Source organism: Alosa pseudoharengus, unplaced genomic scaffold (genome assembly GCF_046254945.1).
Source record: "Alosa pseudoharengus isolate Yale_2024_CS ecotype anadromous, Long Island Sound unplaced genomic scaffold, YU_APseudo_1.1 YU_APseudo_1.1_scf_7, whole genome shotgun sequence".
NCBI classification, from domain to species: domain Eukaryota; kingdom Metazoa; phylum Chordata; class Actinopteri; order Clupeiformes; family Clupeidae; genus Alosa; species Alosa pseudoharengus.
In genome coordinates, this window is record NW_027468859.1 from 23,597,545 (window position 1) to 23,616,820 (window position 19,276).

At 41.1% G+C, this 19,276-nt stretch overlaps 3 long non-coding RNA genes across 3 annotated transcripts; all 3 read right to left on the reverse strand.

Annotated features, from left to right (window-relative positions):
• Positions 1-614: 614 nt before the first annotated feature.
• Positions 615-1,832, reverse strand: LOC143110426 (uncharacterized). The gene is made up of 3 exons (XR_012984154.1): positions 1,780-1,832; positions 1,500-1,615; positions 615-687 (listed from the first exon to the last, which is right to left on the reverse strand). It is a non-coding gene; the product is annotated as an uncharacterized LOC143110426 (long non-coding RNA).
• A 7,178-nt stretch (positions 1,833-9,010) lies between these two features.
• Positions 9,011-10,228, reverse strand: LOC143110427 (uncharacterized). The gene is made up of 3 exons (XR_012984155.1): positions 10,176-10,228; positions 9,896-10,011; positions 9,011-9,083 (listed from the first exon to the last, which is right to left on the reverse strand). It is a non-coding gene; the product is annotated as an uncharacterized LOC143110427 (long non-coding RNA).
• Positions 10,229-17,080: 6,852 nt separating this feature from the next.
• LOC143110428 (uncharacterized) lies at positions 17,081-18,298 on the reverse strand. Its single transcript, XR_012984156.1, has 3 exons — positions 18,246-18,298; positions 17,966-18,081; positions 17,081-17,153 (listed from the first exon to the last, which is right to left on the reverse strand). It is a non-coding gene; the product is annotated as an uncharacterized LOC143110428 (long non-coding RNA).
• Between the last annotated feature and the right edge of the window lie 978 nt (positions 18,299-19,276).

Below are 19,276 nucleotides of genomic sequence, written 5' to 3' on the forward strand. Positions count from 1 at the left end.
AACAGTAGTTTGTGGGGGAATCTTCACAGGCATTCCAGGGTAGTAGCCTCCAAAGAGGGGATTCATCCACGGTTGATTCTGTGGAGGAAGCTCAGCCGCTGTGGTAGGTGCAACAGTAGTTTGAGGGGGAATCTTCACAGGCATTCCAGGGTAGTAGCCTCCAAAAAGGGGATGCATCCACTGTTGATTCTGTGGCTGAAGCTCAGCAGCTGTGGTAGGTGCAACAGTAGTTTGAGGGGGATTCTTCACAGGCATTCCAGGGTAGTAGCCTCCAAAAAGGGGATGCATCCACTGTTGATTCTGTGGAGGAAGCTCAGCAGCTGTGGTAGGTGCAACAGTAGTTTGAGGGGGAATCTTGACAGGCATTCCAGGGTAGTAGCCTCCAAAGAGGGGATGCATCCACGGATTCTGTGGAGGAAGCTCTGCCGCTGTGGTAGGTGCTTCTGTAGTTGGTGCAACAGTAGTTTGAGGGGGAATCTTGACAGGCATTCCAGGGTAGTAGCCTCCAAAGAGGGGATTCATCCACGGTTGATTCTGTGGAGGAAGCTCAGCAGCTGTAGAAGGTGCCTTGGTAGTTGGAGCTGGAGTAGTGGATACAACTAGAGAGGCTTGGTCTGAGCTTGATGCAGGGCAGGAGAGGGTTACTGGATTGCCGTGCCACAACATCCGCAGCAAGTGGCTATTGCCCTGGAGGAAGATATAAAATAATGCAGTCATACAACTAGCTGAAAACTGAAACATGTCCCACATGAATTTAAATGCTACATAATTGCTTGGGGGTCCTTTCGCCCGACTACAGGAACACTTCACATAGGAGTGGCCATACCGGTTGTATATGTAAGGCTCTTGAACCGCCTTACATATACAACCAGTATGGCCACTCCTATGCTCACATATCGGTTTGCAAGGGACCAAATGGTATTCAAATTGTATGTAATTGTTACTATGTTCACGATTAGCCTCCATTCCTCTGGTGAGTTGATTGGACGTCACCCAGGAAAGCTTAACTGTAAATTCAAGCTACTGAAATCAATTCATGAAATGTACGCCAACAGAAAAGCCTGAAGAGGATAACAGACCCATACTAAAACAGGACACATCAAGAGACTTAAATGAGCTTGCTCAATGTAGACAATGCTAAAACTTCCTGCTATAGCAATGGAAACTTTATTCAACAATACCTTCTGTTAAAATAGATATCATAAACAAGCAAACTAAGGATTATTTTAACAGGCCTGCTTTCACAAATTTGTCACGTTCAAGTGGCTGAGACATTTCTTTATTTTATTTAAACTTTGCATTGCAACTTTGCATTCTCTTGGTTTTGTTGTTGATTCACGATGAAATGTAATGTCAGAAGTAAGGCATTAATAAGGTGTGAAAATATGGAGTTTTGTTTTGTAGTGATTGATGGCATCTCTATGGGCTAATGTTACTCCTACTCTGACGAAAATGAATTAAAAAAAATCCTCTGATGTGACAGGAAAACCATAGCCTACCTGTTTTATAACATCACAACCATCAAAAATGGCGAGAAGCACGAGGCCCACCGCAGTCCTTTTCACAGAGTAGCCACACTCTCGACGTAGCTGGCGTAGTGAGAGAGGTGTGCCACCTGTTGAATAGAAAAAAAGAAAAGAATGTCTGGTCTCAAGCTATTGATGCAAACACTGCAAGTGAAAGGGCTGCAAGGAATCGGCTGAATTAGGCTACTAATGTCGACAGCGAGTTATTGTGTACACTGTAAAACAAAAACAAGTTATCCAATACTTTTCTTACCGCTGTCTAACTGGAGTGAAGAACATCCAGGGCCTTGTGCAGAGAACTTCATGAGGTCATTAGTACATAATAACTTTGGTCGCATACGATACCAGGACCTAAAGTCATCAGTGCTGCTTTGTCCACCCACCAGGCCTGGATCGTCGGCTTGAACGTTAACGGCGCCATCGTCTGTAGTGTTTTCTCCAACATATCGTCTCTCATATTCCAGATTTCGACCCAGTGAAATGTTCCCTGTGCCGAAAGTAATTGTCCCAGTTTGAATATTCTCAGACCTTTCCTCATGATGTGTCTCGTCTTTTTGCACTATTTCAAGGCTTATACCACATGTTTGGCCAATGTAAAGCCATAAGAGACACAAAAATAAAACACCCTGGTTTGGTTTAAGCCTCATATCTATAAAAGTGGTAGCCTACAACCAGGGAGCTGTACTAGCCTTGCTCTCACAACTCTTTCAGTACCCTATATATAGGCCTACTCAATTAACACTAATTGAAATGAGACCAGCGACCAAGCCTCTGATCAGGCTGTAATTGACGATGCAGCTGAACACCTAAATAGTCTAGGCCTATAGGGCTCTGGGCCTACTCTTTAATTTCATTAACAGTTGAACAGATACAGCTGGCCTAATGGTTTTAGGAAGGCTACATCAATTACGCTGGACAAGTGGACAAGCTGTCTCAGTAAAATTTTTGTGAAGGAGTATAGGCTAAATTTTGATATGGTTTGATCAGACATTCAGGCTGTGTAACTGTGAATGGGTATAGGCGCCTTATATGGCCTCTCAATGGTCGATCCGGGCTTACTTCATGCAGAGGTGTTTGTGTGTGAGTGCATGTATGTGTGCATGTTCTTGTGCATATGTGTGTGTGCACGTACTTGTGTACCAGTATGTGTGTCTGTGTGAATATCTGTGTGTGTGTTTAGGCATCTGTATGTGTGAGTAGATGTAACAAGTCTGCATACTAGAAGCTAAGAAGTCCTATTCATTTCAAAGAGTTTGAGTAGGAGGCTACTGGTCTTCAAATCTTACTGGATCTAACATGAAATACATGAAACCACCAACAGAGGGCTCTTTACATCCATTTGCAACTGACAACAGAATTTCTAAAAAGTAGGCTAACTATACTAGATAAAGAACAATGCCACTTTTTGCCATAGAGTAACACAGAGGGGCATGACACAAAAACACAGGCGCATTTGGTTGTATCTGATTTATCCTGTAAAACAAATAGCATTATAGTGCAAAGTCAGCACTATCCATGTCTTCATGGTGTATTTCAGAGAACACTGGTAAACCTACAGTACATGTTCAGGTATGGCTAATTACATATGTGATGTTTTACAGTGTGGCTATATTTCACATTGTGGTGAGGCTTGCAGCTGCCTGTTCTTTATCAAGGGCCCAGCACACGAAGGCAGAGTGAGCTATTTTAAGTATTTTGTCAGACCTCTCCCCATGCAACTACATTAAGCACATGGATCTGTTTAACAAATATATTGATAATGTGAACTCAGAACCACTGACATCCAACCGATAATACCACAGAGGTAGTGAGGGATTGGTGATCAGCGATAGTTGTTGGTACACTTCACCCATTCCTACTTAAGGCCCAAGGACATCCAGCAGCCTTATTGCATTCTGTGGGGAGTATGCTTAAACTCTCTGGAGTATCCCTTAACCCCCAAACTGACTTAAGACACTCAAAAAGTCTCCTACTTCCGTGTACATTTTAATTTAAACTAGGTCAATTTGTTTATTATTTATTTACATATAGGTTTAGTCAGAGTTTTTTTCTTCAGGATTTATTCATTTTATTTTTTTAGTCATTTTGTGTGTCAACGATTTCCGGTACACCGAAAGACCAGACATCACAAAACTTGGTGGGCATATAACCTCAAGGATGACACGGAATCATTGATTTTTATTTTGATCTGAAATTATTTATTCCCCGGTTCTCCCTTGTTTCACATACTTTCAAAAAGACACAAATATTAGACAGGAAAAACTTACAGTATCATTAACAGTGACACGCCTCACTATTTTAATACCTCTGGTACTGTGAGATCCTAGACTGATAGACCACAGATAATCTTTCAGAATTATTTAGATGTTTCCTTCTTGCTTTTATTCCAACACACACTGACAAAGGCCATCAGGCCGAAACGTTTGTTCGTTGACCCCTGTTGCTAAATGGAATAAAAGCAAGAAAGAAAGATTTTTGGAGTGCGACCATTCTGTGAACAAATCGGGTCTGTGAACAAACGGGACAGCGCGGTGTTTGCAAAGAAAATAATTTAGATGAAAACTGTATTTGCTTATGAACATGTTGCCAAATTCCATTAACACCAGTTTTCTTAACCATTGTTTGCATTTTAGGAACACCCAGACCTTACAATTGGGAGTTAGCCTGGAAAAGGTTCATTGACTTACAATATCCAGCAGGGGCGTAACTAGCAGAGAAATTAAACTTGGTACATTAAACTCTTAGCAAATCGTTTCAAACGTGTAGCAATCTTGTAGACAAATGCAGTCGTTTACTCCATTCCAATGAAATACACGGCCATGCCGGATTAGTGACTGTATTTGGGTGGTTGACTTTTTAGGCCGAAAAAAAGTTTTTGAAAACAAATTCAGATATTAGGCATGGAAATCACTTAGTCCTGTTGTACTGACCCTTCCATTCCCAAAAATATGTATGGTCTTTTAGATTTTGTGTTGAAATTCATATTTATTCACTAATTAGTTGTGGTAGTGACTAAAATTGTCATATGGTGTGACATGAAAGTTATTGTTTGTAAAATTATAATGGGGTATTTTGTTTTTAATGTGGGCAATGTATTATAATCTTCTATCATTACTTCATCAAGATCTAGCATTTCCTTGTGCAAATGTATTACATTTTACAGTATATTTCTTCAGCAATACACAGAGTAAGGCATATGTCCTCAATCTTTCAATAAACGTCATATTCATTTTAACATACCTTGATATAAAAGAAAGAAAATGATTGTGACTTTTGCTGACCCTATTTTCTATCTGTTCCATTGAGATTTGTATGATTTAGAACCCAAAAGCCTTTTTATTTTCATAATTTCTTGATGTCACACCAAATGATATGGTGTCACGCCATATGATAAATAACACCACGAAACAATCTGTTAATACAAAAATGTGTATTATATGTATTTCACAAGCAACAAAAGACAGTTTAAGACAGGTAGATCATGTAAAGGTTCACTTTCAGAAATCACAACTATGCAAAACAGAATGCCACCAAATATTGTATAGCTCTTGGGTTCCCTGAGTTTCTCTCTTCTCAATGGTGGGCTTCAATCTGAATGTTTGTAGTTCCCCTTTGAGTTTATTCTCTTTATATCTGTTAAAAGACAAATTCAACAATTTATTCAGATAATTTAAAAAGTTTTCCTGCATTATAATCAGATTAAATTGTTGCAATTACTTATAGTGCTAAAGACAACATTAATATTACTGTTTTCTTTAACACCAGAATTTATTTTCTCAGACTACTATTGATATTTAGAATGTCAAATATGTATCTTTTGTATCCAAGGCTGTAGAGTGAGTGAGTGAGTGAGTGTGTGTGGGGGTGATTTCTGTGTTTTATGTGTGTGTGATTCGCAATACATGCAATAGTTGCACATCTTAAATAATAAATGTTAAATATGTCAAAATATATATTACACTTAATTATGAGTTCAACATATGTATGAAAAAACATTATTTATGCAGGAAAATGCAGTTTCTATCATACAGTGTGACAAATAAATCATATGGTGTGACGAGAAAACCCGGTCACACTATATGATATGGGGTCACACCATATGAGGTTTCATGTACTTAGCATGACATTAAGCAATGTGCTTTTATGCTAACATCCTAAAAACATGCTAACTGCAATATGACAATATAGTTTTAAAGGTAATATTGACTGAAAAGTAATTTTATTTGGGCATTTTTGCGTAAAATGCATCACACCAAAAGACAATGCAAAATGGGGAACTGAAGCAGGAGTGCCGGATATACTTGATTTTTTTGAAAACATGGAGAAAACTCACCTTGTAACTTTCAGTGTCCTTTTGAGGTGTTGTTCTTCCTCCTGAAAGAAGGAGGACCCCTACTCCCCGAAGGTCTCCAAACAATTGCCCGTTTAAAAAAAGTAAAATGGCGTCACACCATATGATATCCATTTCTGGGACAAAGTGTTTTAGTTAAGAGTGGCTTCACAATATTATGCCTGAACTTTTAGTCAAGCAGACTCACAAGTAGGCATCTGGGTTATCAATATATGATTGAATGAACAGAAAATGAATTCATTTTCTTGTTTTTATTCAAAATCTAAATTTGTGAAATGTGACTGGGACAGTCACGCCATATGAGCTTTTTCTGGTTTGGCTGAAAATTGTGAAAAAAACGGAAGATTAATCCCATGAATGCTCTGTATGTTCATATAAAACAGCATTTTCTGAACAATATCACCATAGGTAAATTATAAAAAAATATCAAAAACTCTTTTGACACATTGGACCAAAAAAAGGCCATGTCATGTCAACCACCCATTTGCATGCCCGTGTTTGAGACATTGGAAATGGGCTTCAATGGCATCCTGGCCAGATTGACCTGCAGAGCAAATCCCAAATTTGCTTAAAGGTATTCCCAGACTAGCCTTTCCCAGCAAAACGTGACAATTTCCAGAACACAAAAATCCTACCAAAGCCATTTGCCTGCATATAGGTGATGCTAGTCATCATTTTCTGGCCTTGCATTAATCCATATAAAGTTTGATGAATTGACTTGTTTCCTAAATAATTGTCAAATAATTTATGTAAAGCAAGATTTGGTAAAATCAGAAATTGCTAACCTAACACTCAAGACAAAAATATTTTGTTTACTTGCTTAGGCGTTGCAGATTTGTCATCAGTACAGAACCATCTTGGTTTTTTTTTACTCTGAAGAGAAATTAAGCTAAACAGAATTTGAAGGATGAGTACAAACTCCCAAAACCCTTACGGCCTCTACACGCAACATGCGTTGCAGTGCTGGAGACTCATCCCCTTCACTTTACATGGGCTTACGTCATCCGTTGCCAAACTGAATTGTGGGTCCGTTGCATCGCGTTTCTCCCGTCGCTCGCATTGAGAAGTTCAGCTGTTGCTGCACCGACAGACAGCACCGGCCAATCAAGCCAATCGACGGACGGCACCAACCAATCAAATTACGGCTATACTTCAAGTCATTTGGCAGTAGAATTTTAAACTTCCAGTTCTGGCTAAATCAAGACAAATCTTCAGCAAAACCACTCATGACAAGCAGCTTGAATAAATGATCTGACAACTTGAATTTCAAATACACTTTTTAATACACGCAATAAATGACACACATTGGAATAAAGAGACTGAGGAGTTGGAAAATAAAAGGTTTGGAGTAGGGCATCTACTGTTTTGGGGTGCAGTTGAAAATGGTACTGACGGTACCTGTAATAAGTGGTTCATTGATTTTTGACGAGGTAGTGGCCTCTAGACAGAGGGTGCATCCACTGTTTCTGTGGAGGAAGCTCAGGAGCTGTGGTAGGTGCTTCTGTAGTTGGTGCAACAGTAATTTGAGAGGGACTCTTCACAGGCATTCCAGGGTAGTAGCCTCCAAAATGGGGATGCATCCACTGTTGATTCTGTGGAGGAAGCTCAGCAGCTGTGGTAGGTGCTTCTGTAGTTGGTGCAACAGTAATTTGAGAGGGACTCTTCACAGGCATTCCAGGGTAGTAGCCTCCAAAGAGGGGATTCATCCACGGTTGATTCTGTGGAGGAAGCTCAGCCGCTGTGGTAGGTGCAACAGTAGTTTGAGGGGGAATCTTCACAGGCATTCCAGGGTAGTAGCCTCCAAAATGGGGATGCATCCACTGTTGATTCTGTGGAGGAAGCTCAGCCGCTGTGGTAGGTGCAACAGTAGTTTGAGGGGGAATCTTCACAGGCATTCCAGGGTAGTAGCCTCCAAAAAGGGGATGCATCCACTGTTGATTCTGTGGAGGAAGCTCAGCCGCTGTGGTAGGTGCAACAGTAGTTTGAGGGGGAATCTTCACAGGCATTCCAGGGTAGTAGCCTCCAAAGAGGGGATCCATCCACGGATTCTGTGGAGGAAGCTCAGCCGCTGTGGTAGGTGCAACAGTAGTTTGAGGGGGAATCTTCACAGGCATTCCAGGGTAGTAGCCTCCAAAATGGGGATGCATCCACTGTTGATTCTGTGGAGGAAGCTCAGCCGCTGTGGTAGGTGCAACAGTAGTTTGAGGGGGAATCTTCACAGGCATTCCAGGGTAGTAGCCTCCAAAGAGGGGATCCATCCACGGATTCTGTGGAGGAAGCTCAGCCGCTGTGGTAGGTGCAACAGTAGTTTGACGGGGAATCTTCACAGGCATTCCAGGGTAGTAGCCTCCAAAGAGGGGATTCATCCACGGATTCTGTGGAGGAAGCTCAGCCGCTGTGGTAGGTGCAACAGTGGTTTGAGGGGGAATCTTCACAGGCATTCCAGGGTAGTAGCCTCCAAAAAGGGGATGCATCCACTGTTGATTCTGTGGAGGAAGCTCTGCAGCTGTGGTAGGTGCAACAGTAGTTTGTGGGGGAATCTTCACAGGCATTCCAGGGTAGTAGCCTCCAAAGAGGGGATTCATCCACGGTTGATTCTGTGGAGGAAGCTCAGCCGCTGTGGTAGGTGCAACAGTAGTTTGAGGGGGAATCTTCACAGGCATTCCAGGGTAGTAGCCTCCAAAAAGGGGATGCATCCACTGTTGATTCTGTGGCTGAAGCTCAGCAGCTGTGGTAGGTGCAACAGTAGTTTGAGGGGGATTCTTCACAGGCATTCCAGGGTAGTAGCCTCCAAAAAGGGGATGCATCCACTGTTGATTCTGTGGAGGAAGCTCAGCAGCTGTGGTAGGTGCAACAGTAGTTTGAGGGGGAATCTTGACAGGCATTCCAGGGTAGTAGCCTCCAAAGAGGGGATGCATCCACGGATTCTGTGGAGGAAGCTCTGCCGCTGTGGTAGGTGCTTCTGTAGTTGGTGCAACAGTAGTTTGAGGGGGAATCTTGACAGGCATTCCAGGGTAGTAGCCTCCAAAGAGGGGATTCATCCACGGTTGATTCTGTGGAGGAAGCTCAGCAGCTGTAGAAGGTGCCTTGGTAGTTGGAGCTGGAGTAGTGGATACAACTAGAGAGGCTTGGTCTGAGCTTGATGCAGGGCAGGAGAGGGTTACTGGATTGCCGTGCCACAACATCCGCAGCAAGTGGCTATTGCCCTGGAGGAAGATATAAAATAATGCAGTCATACAACTAGCTGAAAACTGAAACATGTCCCACATGAATTTAAATGCTACATAATTGCTTGGGGGTCCTTTCGCCCGACTACAGGAACACTTCACATAGGAGTGGCCATACCGGTTGTATATGTAAGGCTCTTGAACCGCCTTACATATACAACCAGTATGGCCACTCCTATGCTCACATATCGGTTTGCAAGGGACCAAATGGTATTCAAATTGTATGTAATTGTTACTATGTTCACGATTAGCCTCCATTCCTCTGGTGAGTTGATTGGACGTCACCCAGGAAAGCTTAACTGTAAATTCAAGCTACTGAAATCAATTCATGAAATGTACGCCAACAGAAAAGCCTGAAGAGGATAACAGACCCATACTAAAACAGGACACATCAAGAGACTTAAATGAGCTTGCTCAATGTAGACAATGCTAAAACTTCCTGCTATAGCAATGGAAACTTTATTCAACAATACCTTCTGTTAAAATAGATATCATAAACAAGCAAACTAAGGATTATTTTAACAGGCCTGCTTTCACAAATTTGTCACGTTCAAGTGGCTGAGACATTTCTTTATTTTATTTAAACTTTGCATTGCAACTTTGCATTCTCTTGGTTTTGTTGTTGATTCACGATGAAATGTAATGTCAGAAGTAAGGCATTAATAAGGTGTGAAAATATGGAGTTTTGTTTTGTAGTGATTGATGGCATCTCTATGGGCTAATGTTACTCCTACTCTGACGAAAATGAATTAAAAAAAATCCTCTGATGTGACAGGAAAACCATAGCCTACCTGTTTTATAACATCACAACCATCAAAAATGGCGAGAAGCACGAGGCCCACCGCAGTCCTTTTCACAGAGTAGCCACACTCTCGACGTAGCTGGCGTAGTGAGAGAGGTGTGCCACCTGTTGAATAGAAAAAAAGAAAAGAATGTCTGGTCTCAAGCTATTGATGCAAACACTGCAAGTGAAAGGGCTGCAAGGAATCGGCTGAATTAGGCTACTAATGTCGACAGCGAGTTATTGTGTACACTGTAAAACAAAAACAAGTTATCCAATACTTTTCTTACCGCTGTCTAACTGGAGTGAAGAACATCCAGGGCCTTGTGCAGAGAACTTCATGAGGTCATTAGTACATAATAACTTTGGTCGCATACGATACCAGGACCTAAAGTCATCAGTGCTGCTTTGTCCACCCACCAGGCCTGGATCGTCGGCTTGAACGTTAACGGCGCCATCGTCTGTAGTGTTTTCTCCAACATATCGTCTCTCATATTCCAGATTTCGACCCAGTGAAATGTTCCCTGTGCCGAAAGTAATTGTCCCAGTTTGAATATTCTCAGACCTTTCCTCATGATGTGTCTCGTCTTTTTGCACTATTTCAAGGCTTATACCACATGTTTGGCCAATGTAAAGCCATAAGAGACACAAAAATAAAACACCCTGGTTTGGTTTAAGCCTCATATCTATAAAAGTGGTAGCCTACAACCAGGGAGCTGTACTAGCCTTGCTCTCACAACTCTTTCAGTACCCTATATATAGGCCTACTCAATTAACACTAATTGAAATGAGACCAGCGACCAAGCCTCTGATCAGGCTGTAATTGACGATGCAGCTGAACACCTAAATAGTCTAGGCCTATAGGGCTCTGGGCCTACTCTTTAATTTCATTAACAGTTGAACAGATACAGCTGGCCTAATGGTTTTAGGAAGGCTACATCAATTACGCTGGACAAGTGGACAAGCTGTCTCAGTAAAATTTTTGTGAAGGAGTATAGGCTAAATTTTGATATGGTTTGATCAGACATTCAGGCTGTGTAACTGTGAATGGGTATAGGCGCCTTATATGGCCTCTCAATGGTCGATCCGGGCTTACTTCATGCAGAGGTGTTTGTGTGTGAGTGCATGTATGTGTGCATGTTCTTGTGCATATGTGTGTGTGCACGTACTTGTGTACCAGTATGTGTGTCTGTGTGAATATCTGTGTGTGTGTTTAGGCATCTGTATGTGTGAGTAGATGTAACAAGTCTGCATACTAGGTGCATATGTGTGTGTGCACGTACTTGTGTACCAGTATGTGTGTCTGTGTGAATATCTGTGTGTGTGTTTAGGCATCTGTATGTGTGAGTAGATGTAACAAGTCTGCATACTAGAAGCTAAGAAGTCCTATTCATTTCAAAGAGTTTGAGTAGGAGGCTACTGGTCTTCAAATCTTACTGGATCTAACATGAAATACATGAAACCACCAACAGAGGGCTCTTTACATCCATTTGCAACTGACAACAGAATTTCTAAAAAGTAGGCTAACTATACTAGATAAAGAACAATGCCACTTTTTGCCATAGAGTAACACAGAGGGGCATGACACAAAAACACAGGCGCATTTGGTTGTATCTGATTTATCCTGTAAAACAAATAGCATTATAGTGCAAAGTCAGCACTATCCATGTCTTCATGGTGTATTTCAGAGAACACTGGTAAACCTACAGTACATGTTCAGGTATGGCTAATTACATATGTGATGTTTTACAGTGTGGCTATATTTCACATTGTGGTGAGGCTTGCAGCTGCCTGTTCTTTATCAAGGGCCCAGCACACGAAGGCAGAGTGAGCTATTTTAAGTATTTTGTCAGACCTCTCCCCATGCAACTACATTAAGCACATGGATCTGTTTAACAAATATATTGATAATGTGAACTCAGAACCACTGACATCCAACCGATAATACCACAGAGGTAGTGAGGGATTGGTGATCAGCGATAGTTGTTGGTACACTTCACCCATTCCTACTTAAGGCCCAAGGACATCCAGCAGCCTTATTGCATTCTGTGGGGAGTATGCCTAAACTCTCTGGAGTATCCCTTAACCCCCAAACTGACTTAAGACACTCAAAAAGTCTCCTACTTCCGTGTACATTTTAATTTAAACTAGGTCAATTTGTTTATTATTTATTTACATATAGGTTTTTTTAGTCAGAGTTTTTTTCTTCAGGATTTATTCATTTTATTTTTTTAGTCATTTTGTGTGTCAACGATTTCCGGTACACCGAAAGACCAGACATCACAAAACTTGGTGGGCATATAACCTCAAGGATGACACGGAATCATTGATTTTTATTTTGATCTGAAATTATTTATTCCCCGGTTCTCCCTTGTTTCACATACTTTCAAAAAGACACAAATATTAGACAGGAAAAACTTACAGTATCATTAACAGTGACACGCCTCACTATTTTAATACCTCTGGTACTGTGAGATCCTAGACTGATAGACCACAGATAATCTTTCAGAATTATTTAGATGTTTCCTTCTTGCTTTTATTCCAACACACACTGACAAAGGCCATCAGGCCGAAACGTTTGTTCGTTGACCCCTGTTGCTAAATGGAATAAAAGCAAGAAAGAAAGATTTTTGGAGTGCGACCATTCTGTGAACAAATCGGGTCTGTGAACAAACGGGACAGCGCGGTGTTTGCAAAGAAAATAATTTAGATGAAAACTGTATTTGCTTATGAACATGTTGCCAAATTCCATTAACACCAGTTTTCTTAACCATTGTTTGCATTTTAGGAACACCCAGACCTTACAATTGGGAGTTAGCCTGGAAAAGGTTCATTGACTTACAATATCCAGCAGGGGCGTAACTAGCAGAGAAATTAAACTTGGTACATTAAACTCTTAGCAAATCGTTTCAAACGTGTAGCAATCTTGTAGACAAATGCAGTCGTTTACTCCATTCCAATGAAATACACGGCCATGCCGGATTAGTGACTGTATTTGGGTGGTTGACTTTTTAGGCCGAAAAAAAGTTTTTGAAAACAAATTCAGATATTAGGCATGGAAATCACTTAGTCCTGTTGTACTGACCCTTCCATTCCCAAAAATATGTATGGTCTTTTAGATTTTGTGTTGAAATTCATATTTATTCACTAATTAGTTGTGGTAGTGACTAAAATTGTCATATGGTGTGACATGAAAGTTATTGTTTGTAAAATTATAATGGGGTATTTTGTTTTTAATGTGGGCAATGTATTATAATCTTCTATCATTACTTCATCAAGATCTAGCATTTCCTTGTGCAAATGTATTACATTTTACAGTATATTTCTTCAGCAATACACAGAGTAAGGCATATGTCCTCAATCTTTCAATAAACGTCATATTCATTTTAACATACCTTGATATAAAAGAAAGAAAATGATTGTGACTTTTGCTGACCCTATTTTCTATCTGTTCCATTGAGATTTGTATGATTTAGAACCCAAAAGCCTTTTTATTTTCATAATTTCTTGATGTCACACCAAATGATATGGTGTCACGCCATATGATAAATAACACCACGAAACAATCTGTTAATACAAAAATGTGTATTATATGTATTTCACAAGCAACAAAAGACAGTTTAAGACAGGTAGATCATGTAAAGGTTCACTTTCAGAAATCACAACTATGCAAAACAGAATGCCACCAAATATTGTATAGCTCTTGGGTTCCCTGAGTTTCTCTCTTCTCAATGGTGGGCTTCAATCTGAATGTTTGTAGTTCCCCTTTGAGTTTATTCTCTTTATATCTGTTAAAAGACAAATTCAACAATTTATTCAGATAATTTAAAAAGTTTTCCTGCATTATAATCAGATTAAATTGTTGCAATTACTTATAGTGCTAAAGACAACATTAATATTACTGTTTTCTTTAACACCAGAATTTATTTTCTCAGACTACTACTGATATTTAGAATGTCAAATATGTATCTTTTGTATCCAAGGCTGTAGAGTGAGTGAGTGAGTGAGTGTGTGTGGGGGTGATTTCTGTGTTTTATGTGTGTGTGATTCGCAATACATGCAATAGTTGCACATCTTAAATAATAAATGTTAAATATGTCAAAATATATATTACACTTAATTATGAGTTCAACATATGTATGAAAAAACATTATTTATGCAGGAAAATGCAGTTTCTATCATACAGTGTGACAAATAAATCATATGGTGTGACGAGAAAACCCGGTCACACTATATGATATGGGGTCACACCATATGAGGTTTCATGTACTTAGCATGACATTAAGCAATGTGCTTTTATGCTAACATCCTAAAAACATGCTAACTGCAATATGACAATATAGTTTTAAAGGTAATATTGACTGAAAAGTAATTTTATTTGGGCATTTTTGCGTAAAATGCATCACACCAAAAGACAATGCAAAATGGGGAACTGAAGCAGGAGTGCCGGATATACTTGATTTTTTTGAAAACATGGAGAAAACTCACCTTGTAACTTTCAGTGTCCTTTTGAGGTGTTGTTCTTCCTCCTGAAAGAAGGAGGACCCCTACTCCCCGAAGGTCTCCAAACAATTGCCCGTTTAAAAAAAGTAAAATGGCGTCACACCATATGATATCCATTTCTGGGACAAAGTGTTTTAGTTAAGAGTGGCTTCACAATATTATGCCTGAACTTTTAGTCAAGCAGACTCACAAGTAGGCATCTGGGTTATCAATATATGATTGAATGAACAGAAAATGAATTCATTTTCTTGTTTTTATTCAAAATCTAAATTTGTGAAATGTGACTGGGACAGTCACGCCATATGAGCTTTTTCTGGTTTGGCTGAAAATTGTGAAAAAAACGGAAGATTAATCCCATGAATGCTCTGTATGTTCATATAAAACAGCATTTTCTGAACAATATCACCATAGGTAAATTATAAAAAAATATCAAAAACTCTTTTGACACATTGGACCAAAAAAAGGCCATGTCATGTCAACCACCCATTTGCATGCCCGTGTTTGAGACATTGGAAATGGGCTTCAATGGCATCCTGGCCAGATTGACCTGCAGAGCAAATCCCAAATTTGCTGAAAGGTATTCCCAGACTAGCCTTTCCCAGCAAAACGTGACAATTTCCAGAACACAAAAATCCTACCAAAGCCATTTGCCTGCATATAGGCGATGCTAGTCATCATTTTCTGGCCTTGCATTAATCCATATAAAGTTTGATGAATTGACTTGTTTCCTAAATAATTGTCAAATAATTTATGTAAAGCAAGATTTGGTAAAATCAGAAATTGCTAACCTAACACTCAAGACAAAAATATTTTGTTTACTTGCTTAGGCGTTGCAGATTTGTCATCAGTACAGAACCATCTTGGTTTTTTTTTACTCTGAAGAGAAATTAAGCTAAACAGAATTTGAAGGATGAGTACAAACTCCCAAAACCCTTACGGCCTCTACACGCAACATGCGTTGCAGTGCTGGAGACTCATCCCCTTCACTTTACATGGGCTTACGTCATCCGTTGCCAAACTGAATTGTGGGTCCGTTGCATCGCGTTTCTCCCGTCGCTCGCATTGAGAAGTTCAGCTGTTGCTGCACCGACAGACAGCACCGGCCAATCAAGCCAATCGACGGACGGCACCAACCAATCAAATTACGGCTATACTTCAAGTCATTTGGCAGTAGAATTTTAAACTTCCAGTTCTGGCTAAATCAAGACAAATCTTCAGCAAAACCACTCATGACAAGCAGCTTGAATAAATGATCTGACAACTTGAATTTCAAATACACTTTTTAATACACGCAATAAATGACACACATTGGAATAAAGAGACTGAGGAGTTGGAAAATAAAAGGTTTGGAGTAGGGCATCTACTGTTTTGGGGTGCAGTTGAAAATGGTACTGACGGTACCTGTAATAAGTGGTTCATTGATTTTTGACGAGGTAGTGGCCTCTAGACGGAGGGTGCATCCACTGTTTCTGTGGAGGAAGCTCAGGAGCTGTGGTAGGTGCTTCTGTAGTTGGTGCAACAGTAATTTGAGAGGGACTCTTCACAGGCATTCCAGGGTAGTAGCCTCCAAAAAGGGGATGCATCCACTGTTGATTCTGTGGAGGAAGCTCAGCAGCTGTGGTAGGTGCTTCTGTAGTTGGTGCAACAGTAATTTGAGAGGGACTCTTCACAGGCATTCCAGGGTAGTAGCCTCCAAAGAGGGGATCCATCCACGGATTCTGTGGAGGAAGCTCAGCCGCTGTGGTAGGTGCAACAGTAGTTTGAGGGGGAATCTTCACAGGCATTCCAGGGTAGTAGCCTCCAAAGAGGGGATCCATCCACGGATTCTGTGGAGGAAGCTCAGCCGCTGTGGTAGGTGCAACAGTAGTTTGACGGGGAATCTTCACAGGCATTCCAGGGTAGTAGCCTCCAAAGAGGGGATTCATCCACGGATTCTGTGGAGGAAGCTCAGCCGCTGTGGTAGGTGCAACAGTGGTTTGAGGGGGAATCTTCACAGGCATTCCAGGGTAGTAGCCTCCAAAAAGGGGATGCATCCACTGTTGATTCTGTGGAGGAAGCTCTGCAGCTGTGGTAGGTGCAACAGTAGTTTGTGGGGGAATCTTCACAGGCATTCCAGGGTAGTAGCCTCCAAAGAGGGGATTCATCCACGGTTGATTCTGTGGAGGAAGCTCAGCCGCTGTGGTAGGTGCAACAGTAGTTTGAGGGGGAATCTTCACAGGCATTCCAGGGTAGTAGCCTCCAAAAAGGGGATGCATCCACTGTTGATTCTGTGGCTGAAGCTCAGCAGCTGTGGTAGGTGCAACAGTAGTTTGAGGGGGATTCTTCACAGGCATTCCAGGGTAGTAGCCTCCAAAAAGGGGATGCATCCACTGTTGATTCTGTGGAGGAAGCTCAGCAGCTGTGGTAGGTGCAACAGTAGTTTGAGGGGGAATCTTGACAGGCATTCCAGGGTAGTAGCCTCCAAAGAGGGGATGCATCCACGGATTCTGTGGAGGAAGCTCTGCCGCTGTGGTAGGTGCTTCTGTAGTTGGTGCAACAGTAGTTTGAGGGGGAATCTTGACAGGCATTCCAGGGTAGTAGCCTCCAAAGAGGGGATTCATCCACGGTTGATTCTGTGGAGGAAGCTCAGCAGCTGTAGAAGGTGCCTTGGTAGTTGGAGCTGGAGTAGTGGATACAACTAGAGAGGCTTGGTCTGAGCTTGATGCAGGGCAGGAGAGGGTTACTGGATTGCCGTGCCACAACATCCGCAGCAAGTGGCTATTGCCCTGGAGGAAGATATAAAATAATGCAGTCATACAACTAGCTGAAAACTGAAACATGTCCCACATGAATTTAAATGCTACATAATTGCTTGGGGGTCCTTTCGCCCGACTACAGGAACACTTCACATAGGAGTGGCCATACCGGTTGTATATGTAAGGCTCTTGAACCGCCTTACATATACAACCAGTATGGCCACTCCTATGCTCACATATCGGTTTGCAAGGGACCAAATGGTATTCAAATTGTATGTAATTGTTACTATGTTCACGATTAGCCTCCATTCCTCTGGTGAGTTGATTGGACGTCACCCAGGAAAGCTTAACTGTAAATTCAAGCTACTGAAATCAATTCATGAAATGTACGCCAACAGAAAAGCCTGAAGAGGATAACAGACCCATACTAAAACAGGACACATCAAGAGACTTAAATGAGCTTGCTCAATGTAGACAATGCTAAAACTTCCTGCTATAGCAATGGAAACTTTATTCAACAATACCTTCTGTTAAAATAGATATCATAAACAAGCAAACTAAGGATTATTTTAACAGGCCTGCTTTCACAAATTTGTCACGTTCAAGTGGCTGAGACATTTCTTTATTTTATTTAAACTTTGCATTGCAACTTTGCATTCTCTTGGTTTTGTTGTTGATTCACGATGAAATGTAATGTCAGAAGTAAGGCATTAATAAGGTGTGAAAATATGGAGTTTTGTTTTGTAGTGATTGATGGCATCTCTATGGGCTAATGTTACTCCTACTCTGACGAAAATGAATTAAAAAAAATCCTCTGATGTGACAGGAAAACCATAGCCTACCTGTTTTATAACATCACAACCATCAAAAATGGCGAGAAGCACGAGGCCCACCGCAGTCCTTTTCACAGAGTAGCCACACTCTCGACGTAGCTGGCGTAGTGAGAGAGGTGTGCCACCTGTTGAATAGAAAAAAAGAAAAGAATGTCTGGTCTCAAGCTATTGATGCAAACACTGCAAGTGAAAGGGCTGCAAGGAATCGGCTGAATTAGGCTACTAATGTCGACAGCGAGTTATTGTGTACACTGTAAAACAAAAACAAGTTATCCAATACTTTTCTTACCGCTGTCTAACTGGAGTGAAGAACATCCAGGGCCTTGTGCAGAGAACTTCATGAGGTCATTAGTACATAATAACTTTGGTCGCATACGATACCAGGACCTAAAGTCATCAGTGCTGCTTTGTCCACCCACCAGGCCTGGATCGTCGGCTTGAACGTTAACGGCGCCATCGTCTGTAGTGTTTTCTCCAACATATCGTCTCTCATATTCCAGATTTCGACCCAGTGAAATGTTCCCTGTGCCGAAAGTAATTGTCCCAGTTTGAATATTCTCAGACCTTTCCTCATGATGTGTCTCGTCTTTTTGCACTATTTCAAGGCTTATACCACATGTTTGGCCAATGTAAAGCCATAAGAGACACAAAAATAAAACACCCTGGTTTGGTTTAAGCCTCATATCTATAAAAGTGGTAGCCTACAACCAGGGAGCTGTACTAGCCTTGCTCTCACAACTCTTTCAGTACCCTATATATAGGCCTACTCAATTAACACTAATTGAAATGAGACCAGCGACCAAGCCTCTGATCAGGCTGTAATTGACGATGCAGCTGAACACCTAAATAGTCTAGGCCTATAGGGCTCTGGGCCTACTCTTTAATTTCATTAACAGTTGAACAGATACAGCTGGCCTAATGGTTTTAGGGAGGCTACATCAATTACGCTGGACAAGTGGACAAGCTGTCTCAGTCAAATTTTTGTGAAGGAGTATAGGCTAAATTTTGATATGGTTTGATCAGACATTCAGGCTGTGTAACTGTGAATGGGTATAGGCGCCTTATATGGCCTCTCAATGGTCGATCCGGGCTTACTTCATGCAGAGGTGTTTGTGTGTGAGTGCATGTATGTGTGCATGTTCTTGTGCATATGTGTGTGTGCACGTACTTGTGAATATCTGTGTGTGTGTTTAGGCATCTGTATGTGTGAGTAGATGTAACAAGTCTGCATACTAGAAGCTAAGAAGTCCTATTCATTTCAAAGAGTTTGAGTAGGAGGCTACTGGTCTTCAAATCTTACTGGATCTAACATGAAATACA